Here is a 7,464-nt window from a genome sequence, read left to right on the forward strand (position 1 = left end):
TTTCTCAAAGTTACGCGTCTAGAAGTTGGAATCTGCTTCCGTGTAGAAGCACCCAAGGGTGGTGGACAAAGCAACCTTCCCAGGGCAAGAGAGCTGGGTTGTAGCTACTGAAGTGACCTGCCGTGACCCTGTGCTCTCTCTTGTGGGCCTAATGGCTCCTTTGCTGTTAAGTGCAAAAGACATTTGGGGTGTCCTCTTCCTTTTCAGAGAACAGTTAATCAGGGCAAATCAGCAAGGCCCCAAAGTGCAGTGATTTAAAATCATGATTACTGCCCTAGAGGCCATGTATTTTGCATACTTTAAAATCAGCTAACTTGGACTGCTTGAGTTATCTCGCCTTTTAGAACCTAAACTGTAACCATTTATTGTATTATACTGCATGGAAGGGATATTTCTCAAGTTTTTTGGCTTTCTTTTCCCTAAAACAACTTCTAGTGACTGTTAGAAAGAATGAGTCTCTTTTAAAAAGATTTTTGGTTACTTGTTTTTGGAGAGGTGGGGAAGCTAATGTGATAGAGGATAAAAGTCCACTTTTTCTTATTTTTAGAAGCTAAAGAAAATGATTACACTTCCTGTGAGTTGTCTTTTACATGCATAATTTTTCTTTCTTTTTGATGTTGGTAAATTCGGTGTATTCCGTGGAGCGTCTATGTTTTGGACGGGACGCTGTCCTCTCTGAAGATGGTGTGTGATGTTTTGAGCGACTACAGCTTTGATCAGTGTTTCCTTCCCCGTACATCACAGAGGGCACCACCGAGAACTGTGTACAGAGGACCTCAAAGCAGAAAATTAGCAGGACGTCCTAGTCATCTTTCTGCGGGCTAGGTTTTTTCCCTTTAGTATTCCAATTTCTGTTTTGTAAATCATTTTTTTTTCTGACTTTTCCATCCCTTTTCAAAGTGATCTGCAAAATTGTTCTTTCCTCAAGAAAAGAATTTCTTTTGCTTCATTCCTTATGCCTTGCCCACTGGTACTGACGGTTTTGATACTAAATTGGTAGAAAAAAAATGTACCTCCTAGAAGGAAGCCCTGTCCGCAGTTTCCAGGTGCCAACGGCTGAGCGGGGCACTGTGAAAAGGAGAACTTGATGTGCACGCTGTGGGTTATTTTTAATAAGCCTCTTCCTACTTAGGGCATTTTATTCTCCTCTTTCACCATACAATGTACTCTTTAACAGAAGTTACTTTAAAAACATCCAGAACTATCTTTAAAAAAAACTTTATTAATAATCACGAATTAGCTGGTAAGGCTGTATGTTTCTGGAACAAAATATTGGTAGTCCAAAAACTTTGTTTTCTGGAGCCTGGGAAAACAGAAAATGAGAGTTCAAATATTAAATATGCTTAAAGGAACCCAGTATGTGACTTTTTATTTAGATTCTTGTTGATTTGTCTTATACAAGTTATAGAGAAAAGTTTAGGTGCCAAGGAGGGCTTAATCAATCTCACTGGCGGTGACTGTCCCACATCTTCCCGCTTATTAGAGCATCTTTCGTAGTGAAACTAGCCAGTTGATCTCTGTAACATATAAGCTTCCATGAGGACACCAGCAGCTGGATTGGCCCAGCATCTGGGGCAGCTTTGTGGTTGTTTTTTAAACAGCTTTATTGAGATCTAGTTCATATATTGTGCACTTCACTCATTTAAAGTGTACAATTCAACAATTTTTGGTATTTTACATTATTAATTTTTTAAATTATGGTAAAATATATATAACATAAAATGTGTCATTGTAGCCATTTTTAGGTGTACAATTGAGTGGGATTCATGGGGCAGCTTTTGTGGCTCACTTGAAGATCAGCTTGGTTTAATTTCTCCCTAAATGAAAATATGATGTCTTTATTACCATTCTTATCCCCAGTGCTGGACTTCCACAGATGCCAACATTTCAACTCAGAAGGCTCACTCAGTTTTGGGCTTTTTTGCATATTGGTTTTGACATAGAGGTGTAATTTGAGTTATTCTTGGGATGATATTTTAGTTTTCAGTCTTCAGGGGCACATTTGGCAGATAGATCTAATAAGCATATCAAAAAATGCTTAGTATTATATTATATTTATAAATAACTATATAACTATAATAATTTATAGATAACTATAAAGATATATATAACCATATAAATATAGTTAAACCTTTTAAAAATTAAGGATATTCAAAGGTACTTTGCGGAAATTAACCTGTTTGTACTCGTGGCTCTGTTTGTAAGTAGAACAAATAAATACCCAGACCATTCCCACTTGCTCCTAGATGGCCACCTTCTGATAGGGATGGAGAAAGTAAAACCCTGTCTTTCAACGTGAACAGTTACTTCCACTTGCTGTTTTCTTTCCAGACAAATGACTGATTCACCAAAGATTTAATACCGACTTGAAAGATAAGAGGATCTGTCCTGATGAAAAAGCTGCTTTTCAGTTGAGCTTGATGTCTTCCTACTATGATGAATGTCATAAAACGTTACAGCTAAATAGCTAGATGTAGGCGTTTCTCATTTTTTCTGTAATGTCAAGTCTAATTCTTGTTACTAATTGAAAACACTTCCTCAATTTTAGCTGTCAGGAATGTGTTTGTTTTGCCACCTGTTATTACCAGTGAGACATCATCATTTCCTGAGCATCAGTGAGGCCTGGGTGTGAGCTCGTATGAGGTGGGTAGAGCTACTTCTGTTCTAGTCTTTTCCCCTCATTTGATTAGGGGCTTTGGGGCCCACCTAGAGGTCAAGGCTTCCTTTACAGCCTTGATTTCAGGGGACCCCTTTCTCTGTCCATGTGACCTCGGGGTTGGGGCCTGAAGACATTCTGATCAATAACAGTAATTTGGGTACATCTTGGTAATATTTTTAACATTCTTGGAGAAGAATCTGTACAGAGAAAGTTTTTCTACTATCTGTTATTTCAAACATTAGAGGCAGGTAGCGTGATACTGTCAATGGTTCTCAATCTCTTTGATCTCGGGACTGCTTTACATTCTCAAGAATTATTGAGGACCTATGGAGAAGCTTATGCTCACGTGGATTACATCTATTGATATTTACTTTATCAGAAATTAAAATGAGAAAATTTATTATGAGAAAATTAATAAAAACATTAATTCATTTAAAAATAGTGGTAAACTCATTGCATGTTTTTATGAAAAATTACTATATTTTACACAATAAAAATATTTACCGAGAAGGGTGTTTTATAGTTTTTCAAATCTCTTTAATCTCTGGCGTAATAGAAGAAAACTGGATTCTCACATTTATTTCTGTGTGCGATCTGGTGTGATATGTTGTTTTGGTTGATGTATATGAAGAAAATCCAGCCTCACACAGACATATATTTTAAAAAGGGAAAACTATTTTAATAGCCTTTTCAGATAATTTCAGATTTTCTTCTTTGATACTACACTAAAACTTGATAAGTGGTAGTTTCTTTTTTTCTTTTTTTAAAGATTTTATTTTTCCTTTTTCTTCCCAAAGCCCCCTGGTACATAGTTGCGTATTTTTAGTTTCAGGTCCTTCTAACTGTGCTATGTGGGACGCCACCTCAGCATGGCCTGATGAGCAGTGCCATGTCTGCACCCAGGATTCGAACTGGCGAAACCCTGGGCCACCAAAGCGGAGCACGTGAACTTAACCACTTGGCCACGGGGCTGGACCCAAGTGGTAGTTTCTTAAAAGATAGCTATGATGTGGAATCAATGAAAGTTTTAGACTTTGTTACACTAAAATCCATCAGTCCGGTTTATACTTTAAGTGTGTGAAGAGTGGAATGTTTTACCCATGCATGATTCTATAATGTCCTGTATTGGTCATTTGGAAAATATTGGTTTACTGAGTCATGCAGGTCTTCAAATGTTGGCACATTTCTTTATATAATATAAAAAATTCACATTTGTTAATGTCAACAACCGATATCATCAGAAAAGTCTCTTGGTGGTGGACACAAATTTCCCAAACTTCTAATTTTTGCTTGAAACCTCAAAGTTTATTATTGGCAACAAATACTGATGGTTGTTTTCCTTCAAATGACAGGCTAATTGTTTTCATTTTTGAGAAAGTATCTGCCACATGCTCAAGTCTTAATAGCCATTGGTTAGGAGTCATTCTTTTGAGGTCAAATGGTCCTCTGTCTGAGAGAAAGTGATGGTCTAGCTCTCAGCTCAGACCGTTGCACGAGTGCTTGTCCCTCAGCCACAGCCACTGGGGCTCTGGTGCGGGGCAGAGCTGCTGTGCGCTGCCCATGTCCTCACAGGATAGTAAAAGAGGTGTGCCCAAGAGTTGAGATTTAATAAAATTATTAATTTTTACCATGTCCTCAAGGGCACTGTGAAGTGAAATGGGCAGTGTTGTATGGCGAGTGAGTGGCTGTGAGGAAAGCAGTACCTCAGTGAGATCTGGTGTCCCTGCCTCCATCAGGCCGGGTTGCCAGCAGCTCTACTTCCACTGCTTTTGTGCCATCAGTGCAGATGTTAACACGGTGAAAAGGCAAATGGTGTCTTAGTAGTTTTATGAAAATAATTGTGACTCTCTAAACCCCTGGAAAGAGTCCTGGAGACCCCCCGGGGGTTTGCAGACCACACTTGAGAACTGTTGGTATAGTGGAAAGAGGCTGAACTTAGAAGATCTGGATTCAATTCCAGCTCTTTCACTTACTTGCTGTGTGGCCTTGAGCAGGTTCCCCTCTCGGTTTCCATTTTCTCATCTGTCAATTTGGTAAATGATACCTAACCTAGAAGAGTTGTTGTGAGCAGTAAAGAGAAATTTCCAAGCATATGATTGCTGTCTCTCCAAAGTTGTTTTCTTTTTTTCATTCTAAGATCTGACTGTTTAAAGCAGGAAAGGTGAAAAACGATTAACGAATTTAAAACATGTAAATATCTCTCTTACTAATACAGCCCTATTTCATGTTTTACGATGGTTTTGTGTATCTAAACCCTATGCTCTTAGGGTATGTGTGTGTGTGTTCATTTTTCAAAAATTGGTTGCTGGCCTCTATAACAATATACTTGTTTAACTTAATTGTTCTTTTGAATGTAAAGAAAACTTTGTGATTTAGTAAGAACCTTGGTTTTTACTGGACATGTGCTGTTTTGGTGCTACTGTATGAGGGGGTGGAGTGTGGTGGTAGTAGATGTTCCAGAAACTTCAGTAATCCTGTGTAACCAGTGGTTTTCATCTTGCCCTCTTCCATATGCAATGGGCTAGTACTACTTGTGTTTATCTTCCAGTTAAAGCTAGATCTTGGTAGTTTTGAAACATCTTTATTCCCTTAAAATATATGAGTCACTTACATTCTTTTTAATTCATGGGAGACTGAGTTATATTGCAGTTATTTAATGAGAGTTTATGTTTTATCTTCCTAAAAATGCATTGGTTGCCATGTCTACTCACTAAAGAGCATAAGCGACTTTCACATCCAAATCATAACAGTACTTGGAGACCTTTTCTGGAGAACCCGAACCCTATAGCCCAGACATCATGGCCGCAAGTCCAGTGTATGGCAGGGTTTCTGCTATTTCTCTCTGCCTTCGCCTCCTGTCCATCAGGAGAGGGCTGTTCATGGGGCCAAGGAAGCAAGACCACACCAAACTTGAGCTCTTTGTACTCTCTTCTGATATTAGCTGGTGGTCTAACCCAGAACAAGTTGTTCACCTCATCTGGGTCCCCATTTCCTCATCTTCCACTGGGGAAGTCGGGTGATGATTCTCTCTGAGGTCTCTCCAGTTCTGACAGTCTGCAAAATTGATAACACAGGGACACAGGGCCAGAGCTTACTTCTGGCTCACTGGGTAGTCTCGGGTAAGCTCCATCCTTTCCCGACCTCATGTGTGCTCCAAACAAGAGTATAATTTAATATCACTCACTGAGGTCTATCCCTGGAAATCTCTTTTTCTCCTATTCTTTGGGATATCTATCTTTCTTCAATAGCTTCCTCTAGTTCAGTATTATGTACAGTCTGATGAAGCATTCTTTTCTTTTTTTTTCTTTTGTCCTGATCTTACTGACAGTTTACAAAAAACGTGGGGGCTTTTGTGGAAGAGGATCTGACGTTCCTGGTTCACAGGAGACTTTTGAGCATTGGCTGAGGGGAGACTGACAGGTCTTATCTCAGTTCTAGCTCCCGTCCTGAGTGATGGCCTGTTCTGAAAGGTTCATGAAATTTAGAGAATTCACAGAAGCTGAGTGCCCAGAACATGAGCTCACTGGATCAGTTATTGAGCAAGCAAATGAGCCACCAGAACACTGGTCCAGCCAGCAGGAAGAGGCCCCAGAGAACTTGGAAACTTTATGCAATCAGATGTTTATAACTAACAGCCCAAGTGAAAGGAAAAGAGGTGGAATGAAACTTGTCCTATGCCTTACTATCTATTGAAAGAAAAAGACCTAAATATTCTTGGCTGTCTTTTTTCTTTGGCTTTTAGAAATTGCCCTCTTTGGGGTAAATCCCAGCCTGACTGAGCAGTCAGTGACAATTAGCTGCAGCACAAACAGAGCTGGATGGAGGTATTTGCACTCTAATAGGATTGTGGGGGGAAGGTTCTGGATCTTTAGATATGAGTTATGATTGGTTAACTTACATTCTCAACTCTTGTCTTCCTCTCTCTCCAGAGAAGTTCTGAGCTGAATTGTGATTAAGACTGGGCACACCTAGGCAGATCAGAGTAAGCAGGAATCTTTCCATCTTGGTCCAGAACAGCTTGGCAGCAGTGACTAAAAAGTTCGTTGATTAACTGGTTAACTGATTCCCAGCTTTGTTTCAGGAAACAAAGACTTGGAGGAGCAGGGAGTTTGAAGATGGTTTGAGGGAAAAATAAAACGTCGGCCTAGGGAAAGGAGGTTAAAGGTTAGGATCGTTGACAGTATTTGTGACCAGGGCCTGTGACTTCTTTTTCTTTCCAAATGTCTTTCTGATGTACCCCTTGCTCTGTTCCCACTGTAACTTGGTCCTTTTGCCACACGTGTGGGCATCTAAAACACCCCCATGAATTCCTCCTCCTGCTCTCCCATCTGTCATGCACATGGCTACCCATTTGGTTTTCTAAAAACACTACTTTCGTCAGTCACTTGCTTGCCCAAGAACCTACTATGGCTTTAGAGTTACTGCTGTATTGAGATTAAACTCTGCTTGGTTTCTGAGATGTTCATAATTTATCCAGCTGGCTGTGGTTCCCTCTCCTACCCTTGTGAGCCCTCTCCCAATCAGACTGAGCCTCCCCTCTGGCTCCCTCACCTGGCGATCCAGGTCCTGCCTCGACCTCTGCTTTTACATCAGTCTCAAACGCACCTCCTCCTCTCTCTCTATCCACATCCTGCTGTCTTTCCAAGCTCACCCTTCTCATTTCCTGCAGCCACTGGTTACTGTTCTCTTTGCCCCATTCTTCCTGCTGTTGTGGTTTTCTCTCGTTCCCCCGCCTGACACGCGCATTTCCACTTGGCAGTACGAGCATTTTTGATTGCCCACTCTGTGCAGAGCAGTGTGCCACA

General features: G+C 40.3%; 1 long non-coding RNA gene across 1 annotated transcript; it reads right to left on the minus strand.

The window, feature by feature from the left end:
- Positions 1–1,211: 1,211 nt before the first annotated feature.
- On the minus strand, positions 1,212–7,464 carry LOC139041083 (uncharacterized). The gene is made up of 3 exons (XR_011495663.1): positions 7,311–7,464; positions 6,558–6,803; positions 1,212–1,303 (listed from the first exon to the last, which is right to left on the minus strand). It is a non-coding gene; the product is annotated as an uncharacterized lncRNA (long non-coding RNA).

This window comes from Equus asinus, chromosome 20, assembly GCF_041296235.1.
Source record: "Equus asinus isolate D_3611 breed Donkey chromosome 20, EquAss-T2T_v2, whole genome shotgun sequence".
NCBI classification, from domain to species: Eukaryota; Metazoa; Chordata; class Mammalia; order Perissodactyla; family Equidae; genus Equus; species Equus asinus.